Source organism: Triturus cristatus, chromosome 6 (genome assembly GCF_964204655.1).
Source record: "Triturus cristatus chromosome 6, aTriCri1.1, whole genome shotgun sequence".
In the NCBI taxonomy this organism is placed as follows: domain Eukaryota; kingdom Metazoa; phylum Chordata; class Amphibia; order Caudata; family Salamandridae; genus Triturus; species Triturus cristatus.
In genome coordinates, this window is record NC_140589.1 from 1,588,521,380 (window position 1) to 1,588,534,002 (window position 12,623).

The following is a 12,623-nucleotide window of genomic DNA, read 5'->3' on the forward strand; positions in this document are numbered from 1 at the left end:
TTGGATTTTCTCAGGAACTACTGAACATATTGACCCCAGACCTGCAAAAGGCACTTCCCTGAGCTGAGGACTACCTCTCTGCCAAATTTCAAGTAATTCTGTTCAGCCGTTCGGGCTGTACCTTGGACTAAAGGTCCCTATGGAAAATTGCATGGGGAAAACGCGTTTTAGGACCCCCCTTTTTTCTCAGCCCCCGCTTGACGAATCCCCCCGAGACTTTCAGGGTAGGAGCGGAGCGCCCCACCTATTTTGAAAAATTTGCGAGGATTCGTCAACCGGCGCCAAAGTTATTCCAAATAGAATGTTGCGGATTTCCTATGGAAACACGGTCCTAACTATAACTATCTACTGGCGACCGCCAGTAGATAATATATATATATATATTCCAAAAATCAACGTCGCTTCTTCTGGGGTGCTGGGACCCATGAAGGGTGGCATACACGCCGGCGAAGCTCAGCGGCAAATTCAATGTGCCAAAATCCAAGTAGTACAGTATGCTCTCAGTAATAAAGTCACGGCAACTCCGTAGTGCAGGTCCAAATATTTATTACACAACGCGTTTCGGCAAAAGCCTTGATCACGTGTAACCAAGAACACAAACACCCAAGATTAAATAAAGTTGCGTGTGAGAAACAAGTATCATGGAAATCAAGAAGGGACTTAGCGATGGCTCAGATGTTTCCCTAGCATGGTCGCCATCTTGGAAGGGCAAACTGTTTCAATGGCAACATTAACATACATCATACATTGAAAATCAGAGTTCAGTTCGTGCCAATGATATAAACGTATGAGTATTGCAAAATATGCACATTTCATCTACAAAGTAGTGAATCTACTATAGAAACAATCATCCCTAGTCGGGTTCGCCATCTGAGAAAGGTCAAATCAAACGAGCAGCACAGTAATCGTAAATCAAAGATTCTGCAGCAGATCTGCCAAAAAGAGTGTTGATCATAAAGAACACACAATTCTAAAATACATAGTGCAAATAGAATGTCATTACTCTAAATTCGTCACAAAGGTAATGACACTGGAGCTGAAAAAATTCACTGAAGTGGGAGAACAGGTCAAATACCAGAACCATTAACATAGCCCCACTAGGTGTCACAGGTGTAGCATCAGTCTCAATGGACTAAAGTTCTATGATTCAAACATAGTGCTGCTAGTAAAAGAATTAAGAAAAAAGTCAAATGACACTAAACAATGACCTGTATCAAGGTCTCATCTTAACTTAACATGAATACCACAAAAAGAAATACCAAGATCCCAGTGCGAGGAGGTGTGAGTGTAGAACAGGAACGGAGGAAAGGGTAGGATGCCCGTGTCGGTGTGTGCCAGTGTAAGGGCTCCTTCCTTCACTCCTGTATAAAAACATACAAAATATTCACATTAGAATCTAGTGTACAAACATACAACAGCGCAAAAGGAGGAAAGGTTACTGTTAGTATATTTGTCGCAACAAAATGCAGGCAATTAACCCCTTCAGCGCTGCGCGGATTTCCGCGCAGTGCTGAAGGTTCTGAGCGCGGGCGGGGCCATGACAGAACGGTTCCGTCATAAGCACAGCCCAACCGACGTGCATGACGGAACCGTTCCGTCATAAGCGTCGAAGGGGTTAAAATTATTCAGTAGTAAGTTCATGATCGCTGATCAAAATAAGCAAATAATACAATACAGTTTAGAGTATAGGGCAGAGACCTCACTCTCAGTAGGAAATGAATCATGTCTTAAGATGAATGGACAGTTTTTCATCTAAGTTCAGCCCCCCGGACTTTTGGTCAGAAATTCAATGATGTATCTAGATTCACATTGTCTCAAGGTCAGAAATCTCATTAGTTTTACTAAGAAGGGTAGTATTGGCAAAGGGCAACACATGAATCGGTCTGAATAACAGCGCCTATGGAAGAAGAAGCTGAAAGAAGAGCGGCGGCTCTTACTCTTTTCAGTAGGAAACCTACAACCAGCATACAATCTACACAACCAGCAAACCCCACAACTCATTCTGTGGATGATAAAATCAGAAAATTGGAAAAACTCAAACGGACTGAGATCTCTAAATGGTGGGAAGCCACCTCACTACAGAGCTATGTCGATCAAGCTATGGCACCTAGGGGGCTTCGCATCTTTATCACTCCCACCTATGAAGCCCCTAATCCGAAGATGCTTGAAGACTGGTCGCAACACTCAGCTTCCAGCTCAAGGGGGATGATGGAAATACTCATTAAATATGCCTGGCAGGACAGGGAGGAACTTTTAAAACAGATCACCGTGAGCATTTCTGAATTACAGCAGCTGTTAGATGCATCAGCGCTGAAGAAGGTACTTGACACCATGAAAGAAAGACTTTCCAAACATGAAGAGGAAATTAAAGCAAGAAAACAAAGGAAAATGAATAGAGACCATTCTGATTACGAAAGCGGGAGAATATTAACATTCAGCAAGAAATATTACCATCTATACAAAACCCAAGAGACAGTCAAATCAACATCTCTTGTGAATGTTAACCCAATTGCTACTGACAACTCCATTATAAGTAACACTGAGTCTGATATTTTTGGTGGGAATACATCCGGTGAAGAAAGAAATTCTAGGCCAATTAATTTTTTAGAGGAGTTTCGGGTCCTGCAGAAGGATCGACAATCTACAAGGGACAGTAAACAACCAACATCACGGGGACGTGGACGAGGAAGAGGCAGGGGAAACGTCGGAACAGAAGGAAGAGAATCCAGCAACGTTGGGAACACAGGCAGAGGAAGGGGCGCAGTGGGAAATCGCCGAACACGCTCAAACAAAAATTACTAATGGATACCGAAATGGTAAATAGAACAGTGGTGAACCTGTCGAAAAGACCTATGACTGATGTAGAAAAACGTACACTTTGCTTAGGTCTCTCCTTCTGCCCCTCTTCATCTTTCAAGTACACAGATACCAGAATTGATCTTTTTAAATATGTAAGAAAACTGAAACTCAAAAAATGGCACGCACTAAAAAGATTAGGATACCAACAGCCTTGCAAGAAAGCGGACATCATACCTGACAGTAACTTGATGATCAGTGATGTAGACACTCTGATTACTTTAGCTGAACTGGCCCAAGAGAATAACAACAGCAGCGAAATATCTAGCATCACACAGACTTTGGATAATATGGAAGTGGTATGAAATAAAAGAGAGAGACCCCTTGTAATACTCAAGGGAATAGGGTACTCATAAAAGTATCAACTAGCAGTCCCTTGTGTACTATCGTTATTTGACAATTATTCTCCAACACTCTTATACAGAAATCATTTGTATTTATTATTTAAAAAACATGTTATACATCACATTTAAAAACACAGTCTAAAATGGTCCCTACTTAGCAGTTACTATGAACAGTAAATTTTTCTTAGCAGCACAAGAAGGAACCAATTTCAAATATATATGGAAAACTCAAATACACCAATTAGATTTTTACACAGAAATCAAACGATAACATCATCCCGTTATGAACCAGCATAACCGAGAAAACCACATAAAAAGACAGTACACTTTGTCATATATTGCACATCCTCCTGAACATAACTCAGATTATACCACTTATGAGATACTTATGCATTCATCTCTATAGGTCGGTACTCGTTCCTTGAATTGTGCCTTTTTTGCGTCGACGCGTTTCGATGGGCTCATTTGTTTGCCACTATCTTTTTCAAGACCATTGATGAGGGTTTTCTCAACTCAATGTTCAATATTTCAATCCTGTGTTAAGATAAATATAGCAATTCATCATTCTTATTTGATATTGCGACAATATGTATTTTTTCATGTGTATCTCCCTTTACTACCCATGCCTCTTTTTATTTGGCATAGTCTAGGGGCTCATACATAAACTTTCACGTAGTCCTCACCTTTTTACACTCTCAATTCCTTCTTATCTTGGGTAGATCTACTATATGCTCACTCTTCCTTTCAGATTGTGATAGACCGTCCCACTTTTTTATTCATTTGGCTGTATTCTGAAAAGACATGTATTTTGTTATGTTACCTAATTTCTATTGAGACTATCAGGTATCCATCTCAATTAATTTGTATTGATCCAGAGTCATTTCCTACCTTCGAATTAATCTCATTATCGCACACGATTTTCTTCGTTTCTATTCTGGTTTGTCTTTTACTCCAGGCGCAGGGGAAACGGATTCACGTCTATGGTGTATCTCCCTGTTTTCTGGACCGCCTTCTCCTAGGTGTAGAGGATCGGAAAACATTGTTTAAGTATATTACTTTTTGTAAGGGATTGCTGACTTTCTCTATTTTAAAGTATTTATCTGCTACGGCATGTTTTTAACTGTCCGATTGGAGCGCTCAGTCATCGTTAGAGGAACCAGTTTTGGATATGTGGTCCTCCTTTCTATTCGACTCTCGCCTAACTCGGGCAAGGCAACGGTTGTCTTTTTTTACATCCGCAGAAACTCCTATTATTCTGCCACCCCAATGTTCATGCACTGCGTACTATCCCTTTAAAATGCTCGCGGTGAGCGCCATCCTATTCCTCCATATCCTTAGTCTGGGGTTTTAAAGGTGCTATCCGCATCACAGATTTATACTTTCTCTCATTAACTGCGCCTTACTAACAGCAGCATGCTGTCTAATTAGTTAGACGCGATGTACGCGATTAAATACGTTGCTCCACTATATTATTCTTCCATTCCCTCTTACCTGTGGCGTGCAGGTGATATTCTCGTGCAGAGTCGTTTCCTCGGTATTTTCTTACACCGCGTTCTATCGTGTGCTCCTATTTGATCTCCCTAACCTCGTTCCTGATTGGTCGTAAGTTTCACATGACCCCAACTAAGCCAGTGCTTGCCGTTTTTGTAGCCGATCCCTTAATATTGCGTTCCACTTCCCCTGTTTTTTCAGACCTGTTGTTTAGTCTTTTTTCGACGGACATAATGTTAGGTCGGCTCTTTAAAGATAGATTTATTGTACACATTGTACGTTTTACAATAAAATCGCTTGGTCTTAATAATTGTATTTTATTTTGTTTCATTGTCCCCCTTCTGCTTAGTCTCATTCAAATTGTATTATTACATTAATTTCAACAAAACTTTATCCTATACCTGGGAATCCCACCACTATTCTACTCGCCTTTAACTACTGTTAAACCAGATCTTATTTGTGGGGGCATTAATGTTACACCTACTCTATAGGGGTATTTTGTTGCACTATTTATAGAGATTTAAACAGTTTACTTACTTTCGGCAGTTTTATTGTGATGTAATTTTTTTATTTGTATTCTATTTTTCTTTTTTATCCGCAAAACTTTATTGAGGTTGTATGGACTTCATGCGGTTTGTTCGCTGCTAGTGCATATTGAAACTTAGCATTGTGTATTTATTGTTTTCAAATCTTTGTGTGCAGGATTGTTTCTTGTAATTTGAAGTTAACCTTAACTTGTCTATAAATAAACTGGTATCTCCAAGAGAACGCGTGTGTTGTTATTGTAATTAATGCAATTCCTGTCTCATCATCAAATCTTCTTAGACTGATTATTTTGTGATGATGCTCATCCAATCTTCTTTGGAGTTAAGTCCCCTATCTACTGTATTTAATTGACACATAAACCATTGTTCCCGTTGTTTCCTTTTTGCATTAAGATCTCCCCCTCTCCTGTTTATTGTCACCTTTTCCAGTATGAACCATTGAAATTGTACACAGTCATGTTTCAATTGCTCATAGTGGTCAGTGAGTGGGGCATTTACTTTCTTGTTCCTGATTGCAGACTTGTGTTCCAACAGGCGAATACGGAGTTCTCTGCCTGTTTCCCCTACATATCCCAGTCAACAGGGACAGATAAGGAGATGCTGGTTCATAACGGGATGATGTTATCTGTTTGATTTCGTTTGATTTCTGTGTAAAAATCTAATTGGTGTATTTGAGTTTTCCATATATATTTGAAATTGGTTCCTTCTTGTGCTGCTAAGAAAAATTTACTGTTCATAGTAACTGCTAAGTAGGGACCATTTTAGACTGTGTTTTTAAATGTGATGTATAACATGTTTTTTAAATAATAAATACAAATGATTTCTGTATAAGAGTGTTGGAGAATAATTGTCAAATAACGATAGTACACAAGGGACTGCTAGTTGATACTAATATGGAAGTGGTACAGGCAGCAGCAGTTCACACACACTTTAGGGCCCAATCCACCTTTATACCCCTTCTTCCGCACGATAACATCGATTCATTCCAAGACTGTATAATCAAATCTTTAATGAAGCTTAGACTCAATACACACAAACGTGCCTTTGACACCAAGAATAACCTTTCCCTTACACAGAGCCAATCACTCAAAACATTAGCTGAAGACACTAGCATTGTGATCCGCCCAGCAGATAAGGGGGGTAATGTGGTGGTACTGGATAGGAAAGAGTACATCAGTGAGGCTATGAGGCAATTAGAAGACAATAATTTCTATATACATATCACCACCAATGTATATAACCAGAGCATCACTGGCATCTGGGAGAAACTTACCACATGGAGAGACAAAGGTCTCATCGAGTGGGAAGAATATTGCTATCTGAAAAAAGATCACCCGAAATTGCCCATTTTGTACCTTCTCCCAAAATTGCATAAATGTAAGACCAAACCTCCAGGACGCCCGATTGTGTCTTCAATTGGGTGTGCTACGGAGCACATCTCTAAGTACATTGACCATTTCCTGAGAGAATTTGTTGTCCTACTTCCCAGCTACCTGAGAGACACGAAGGATTTTCTCTCTAAGATAGAGAATCTGGAGTGGAAATCTGATTATCTGTTCGTGGTACTGGATGTACAATCATTATACACGATTATTGACCACCTACAAGGGCTTGAAGCATGTGATCACTTTCTGAAGCACAGACCTCTTAAATATCGTGAGCATAGTCTGATGATAATGGAGATGACTGACTTCTGCCTCAAGAATAACATCTTTTCCTTCGATGGCGCCCTCTATAGGCAAGTGAAGGGTACTGCGATGGGTTCGTGCTTTGCTCCCAGTTTCGCCAATCTTTTCATGGGATACTGGGAGCAAGAAATCTTTGCCAGCACTACCCTGCAGAAGGACTTTCAGAAAGTCATCTTATGGCTGCGCTACATAGATGATTTATTTATCATCTGGAGCGGACAACAGGAGGAAGCTGAGTCTTTTTTGGTGAAATTGAACACCAATAAATACAACATATCGCTGTCTGGGACCATACATGCCAGCCGAGCTGAGTATCTTGATGTCCGCTTAGAGATCAAAGAGGACAAACTGTGCACCTCGTTGTTTCGTAAAGAGACAGCAGGTAACAGTATCCTACATGCCCTCAGCAGTCACCCGGAAGCCCTTAAATGGAGCATACCGTATGGGGAACTGCTGAGGGCAAAAAGGAACTGTAACAATCCTGAGTCTTTCAGTCTGGAACAAGAAGTCATCATCAACAGATTTCGGAGCAGAGGCTATCCAAACTGGGTTCTTAAAAAAGCTATAGAACGAGTGAACGGTGTACAGCGCACCAACACCTTGAAATATAGACCTTGTGCTGAGGAGGACACTGATAAGACAGGGACACGGATGATCTTAACCTTTAACTCTGAGGCACAAAGAATCAGACATATACTCACAAAACATTGGAGTATTTTGAAATCTGATAGTATTTTGGGCAACACATTACCTGACCGTCCTACCATCACATATAGGAGAGACAAAAATATCCGTGACATGGTAGTCAAGCATGACATTACTCAGTATCCCACAGAGAAAGGACATGGCTTGGTAGGATTTTACCTTGTGGGCACTGCAAGGCGTGTCGACACAGTAAATTCAAGAGTATTCTAGAATACAATGGGATCAGTAAAAAACTAACGCAATTTCTGACTTGTAGCTCTAATTTTGTAATATATGTGATTGAATGCACATGTAAACTGTGGTACATAGGGAGTACGATCTGTCCAGCTAAAAAGAGGATATTAGAACATCTTAGAGCAATTTCTCACAATGATCCGAAATATCCTGTGGCCCGTCATTTTAATGAACGACATTTTGCCAATGTCGCAGATTTGAGCTATATGATTTTGGAACAGATTCCCAGAAATCCTCGAGGGGGGTGATACAGTTCTGACCTTGAGACAACGTGAATCTAGATACATCAATGAATTTCTGACCAAAAGTCCGGGGGGGCTGAACTTAGATGAAGAACTGGCCATTCATCTTAAGACATGATTCATTTCCTATTGAGAGTGAGGTCTCTGCCCTATACTCTAAACTGTATTGTATTATTTGCTTATTTTGATCAGCGATCATGAACTTACTACTGAATAATTTTAATTGCCTGCATTTTGTTGCGACAAATATACTAACAGTAACCTTTCCTCCTTTTGCGCTGTTGTATGTTCGTACACTAGATTCTATTATATTTGAAATTGGTTCCTTCTTGTGCTGCTAAGAAAAGTTTACTGTTCATAGTAACTGCTAAGTAGGGACCATTTTAGACTGTGTTTTTAAATGTGATGTATAACATGTTTTTTAAATAATAAATACAAATGATTTCTGTATAAGAGTGTTGGAGAATAATTGTCAAATAACGATAGTACACAAGGGACTGCTAGTTGATACTTTTATGAGTACCCTATTCCCTTGAGTATTACAAGGGGTCTCTCTCTTTTATTTCATACCACTTCCATATTATCCAAAGTCTGTGTGATGCTAGATATTTCGCTGCTGTTGTTATTCTCTTGGGCCAGTTCAGCTAAAGTAATCAGAGTGTCTACATCACTGATCATCAAGTTACTGTCAGGTATGATGTCCGCTTTCTTGCAAGGCTGTTGGTATCCTAATCTTTTTAGTGCGTGCCATTTTTTGAGTTTCAGTTTTCTTACATATTTAAAAAGATCAATTCTGGTATCTGTGTACTTGAAAGATGAAGAGGGGCAGAAGGAGAGACCTAAGCAAAGTGTACGTTTTTCTACATCAGTCATAGGTCTTTTCGACAGGTTCATCACTGTTCTATTTACCATTTCGGTATCCATTAGTAATTTTTGTTTGAGCGTGTTCGGCGATTTCCCACTGCGCCCCTTCCTCTGCCTGTGTTCCCAACGTTGCTGGATTCTCTTCCTTCTGTTCCGACGTTTCCCCTGCCTCTTCCTCGTCCACGTCCCCGTGATGTTGGTGGTTTACTGTCCCTTGTAGATTGTCGATCCTTCTGCAGGACCCGAAACTCCTCTAAAAAATTAATTGGCCTAGAATTTCTTTCTTCACCGGATGTATTCCCACCAAAAATATCAGACTCAGTGTTACTTATAATGGAGTTGTCAGTAGCAATTGGGTTAACATTCACAAGAGATGTTGATTTGACTGTCTCTTGGGTTTTGTATAGATGGTAATATTTCTTGCTGAATGTTAATATTCTCCCGCTTTCGTAATCAGAATGGTCTCTATTCATTTTCCTTTGTTTTCTTGCTTTAATTTCCTCTTCATGTTTGGAAAGTCTTTCTTTCATGGTGTCAAGTACCTTCTTCAGCGCTGATGCATCTAACAGCTGCTGTAATTCAGAAATGCTCACGGTGATCTGTTTTAAAAGTTCCTCCCTGTCCTGCCAGGCATATTTAATGAGTATTTCCATCATCCCCCTTGAGCTGGAAGCTGAGTGTTGCGACCAGTCTTCAAGCATCTTCGGATTAGGGGCTTCATAGGTGGGAGTGATAAAGATGCGAAGCCCCCTAGGTGCCATAGCTTGATCGACATAGCTCTGTAGTGAGGTGGCTTCCCACCATTTAGAGATCTCAGTCCGTTTGAGTTTTTCCAATTTTCTGATTTTATCATCCACAGAATGAGTTGTGGGGTTTGCTGGTTGTGTAGATTGTATGCTGGTTGTAGGTTTCCTACTGAAAAGAGTAAGAGCCGCCGCTCTTCTTTCAGCTTCTTCTTCCATAGGCGCTGTTATTCAGACCGATTCATGTGTTGCCCTTTGCCAATACTACCCTTCTTAGTAAAACTAATGAGATTTCTGACCTTGAGACAATGTGAATCTAGATACATCATTGAATTTCTGACCAAAAGTCCGGGGGGCTGAACTTAGATGAAAAACTGTCCCTTCATCTTAAGACATGATTCATTTCCTACTGAGAGTGAGGTCTCTGCCCTATACTCTAAACTGTATTGTATTATTTGCTTATTTTGATCAGCGATCATGAACTTACTACTGAATAATTTTAACCCCTTCGACGCTTATGACGGAACGGTTCCGTCATGCACGTCGGTTGGGCTGTGCTTATGACGGAACCGTTCTGTCATGGCCCCGCCCGCGCTCAGAACCTTCAGCACTGCGCGGAAATCCGCGCAGCGCTGAAGGGGTTAATTGCCTGCATTTTGTTGCGACAAATATACTAACAGTAACCTTTCCTCCTTTTGCGCTGTTGTATGTTTGTACACTAGATTCTAATGTGAATATTTTGTATGTTTGTATACAGGAGTGAAGGAAGGAGCCCTTACACTGGCACACACCGACACGGGCATCCTACCCTTTTCTCCGTTCCTGTTCTACACTCACACATCCTCGCACTGGGATCTTGGTATTTCTTTTTGTGGTATTCATGTTAAGTTAAGATGAGACCTTGATACAGGTCATTGTTTAGTGTCATTTGACTTTTTTCTTAATTCTTTTACTAGCAGCACTATGTTTGAATCATAGAACTTTAGTACATTGAGACTGATGCTACACCTGTGACACCTAGTGGGGCTATGTTAATGGTTCTGGTATTTGACCTGTTCTCCCACTTCAGTGAATTTTTTCAGCTCCAGTGTCATTACCTTTGTGACGAATTTAGAGTAATGACGTTCTATTTGCACTATGTATTTTAGAATTTTGTGTTCTTTATGATCAACACTCTTTTTGGCAGATCTGCTGCAGAATCTTTGATTTACGATTACTGTGCTGCTCGTTTGATTTGACCTTTCTCAGATGGCGATCCCGACTAGGGATGATTGCTTCTATAGTAGATTCACTACTTTGTAGATGAAATGTGCATATTTTGCAATACTTATCCGTTTATATCATTGGCACGAACTGAACTCTGATTTTCAATGTATGATGTATGTTAATGTTGCCATTGAAACAGTTTGCCCTTCCAAGATGGCGACCATGCTAGGGAAACATCTGAGCCATCGCTAAGTCCCTTCTTGATTACCATGATACTTGTTTCTCACACGCAACTTTATTTAATCTTGGGTGTTAGTGTTCTTGGTTACACGTGATCAAGGCTTTTGCCGAAACGCGTTGTGTAATAAATATTTGGACCTGCACTACGGAGTTGCCATGCCTTTATTACTGAGAGCATACTGTACTACTTGGATTTTGGGACGATATATATATATAAATATATATATATATATATATATATATATATATATATATATATATATATATCAACGAACTCCTGAACTCCTCGTAAGTTTTCTCGATCCCTTAAACACAAAGGAGCGTAGACCACATCAAATTGGCGGTAGAATGCGTTTATTTTCCCCTCAGTACAGCGATGTAGCAGCCATTACGCGTTTCAGCCCCGGAGGGCCTTGATCACATGACACGCTGGTCATCAGTCACATGATTTTTAAACCATTTTTTTCATTGCTTTTTTTGTAATTTAAAGTGCAAGTGTGCTTCAAAAGTGACAGTGCTTTATACCACGTTAGTACAGTATCAACAATGCGTTAGCTTACTGACAATTTCCCAGATATCAATATTTAAAACACTCACATGGTAACATCAATGGTTTAAATACCTTTTCGGGGGCAGAAAATGTCAATTCAGTGCAAAATTCGCAATTCAGTGCAGACAGAATGAAATCCTAGTATAAATGACATTGAGTCGAACTGTGCAAACATTGCAAATTAAAAACAAATTGCCCACAAATAGTTTCTTTACTTAAAATCGTAGCTTAAATGCCATGTAAAGTAACTAGATAAGAACCCAACTTAATGTGGTATTGGGAATCACAAGTGGGTAGTAAAAATTGTATAAAATGGAGATTTTATATACCGACTTTTAAAAATATTAATTAAAAGAAATGTATTATAGTGCATAGACAATTTTTACTTTGTGAGGTTATTTTATGGGATTAAGTCTAAATTAATCATCCTTCTAGTGGTTGGTTTAGGTGGATGTGGACTTGCCAAGGCATTGCTGATCACCCAAATAAGAGTGTTTAATAAAATGTGTTAAGTGCAAAGCAGCTATTTATTATAAATAGATAAATAGTATGCTAAAAGAAACATTTGTTTAAAAACATGTCATGATAAAATAGCTACCCTAATGGTTTTATTAATCTGAGATCTTGGAGAACAGCTGTCAAGAGGGCCTGTTGGCATGCTCAGTTATATATTTGAATGAGCAATAACTTTAGTATTTAAGTTAAAAACAGGCCATTGTTGGAACTAGAGAAATGTATGGAGGTCTTCAGTCATGTTTAGCCCTCCTGGATGTTTACAATCTAGTTCCAAAATATATCTGGTTTCAAGTCTGCGTAGGGATTTTTCCCTGTCACCACCTCTTTTAGAGATAGGGATGGCATCAATAATAAAAAAAGTTAAAAACTTTGGATCTGATTGATGCTTCTCCTTGAAAT

At 39.7% G+C, this 12,623-nt stretch overlaps 1 protein-coding gene across 1 annotated transcript in view; it reads left to right on the forward strand.

Annotated features, from left to right (window-relative positions):
* Nucleotides 1–12,623, forward strand: part of FSHR (follicle stimulating hormone receptor) — a 2,004,148-nt gene that overhangs the window by 833,981 nt on the left and 1,157,544 nt on the right. The window lies entirely within an intron of this gene.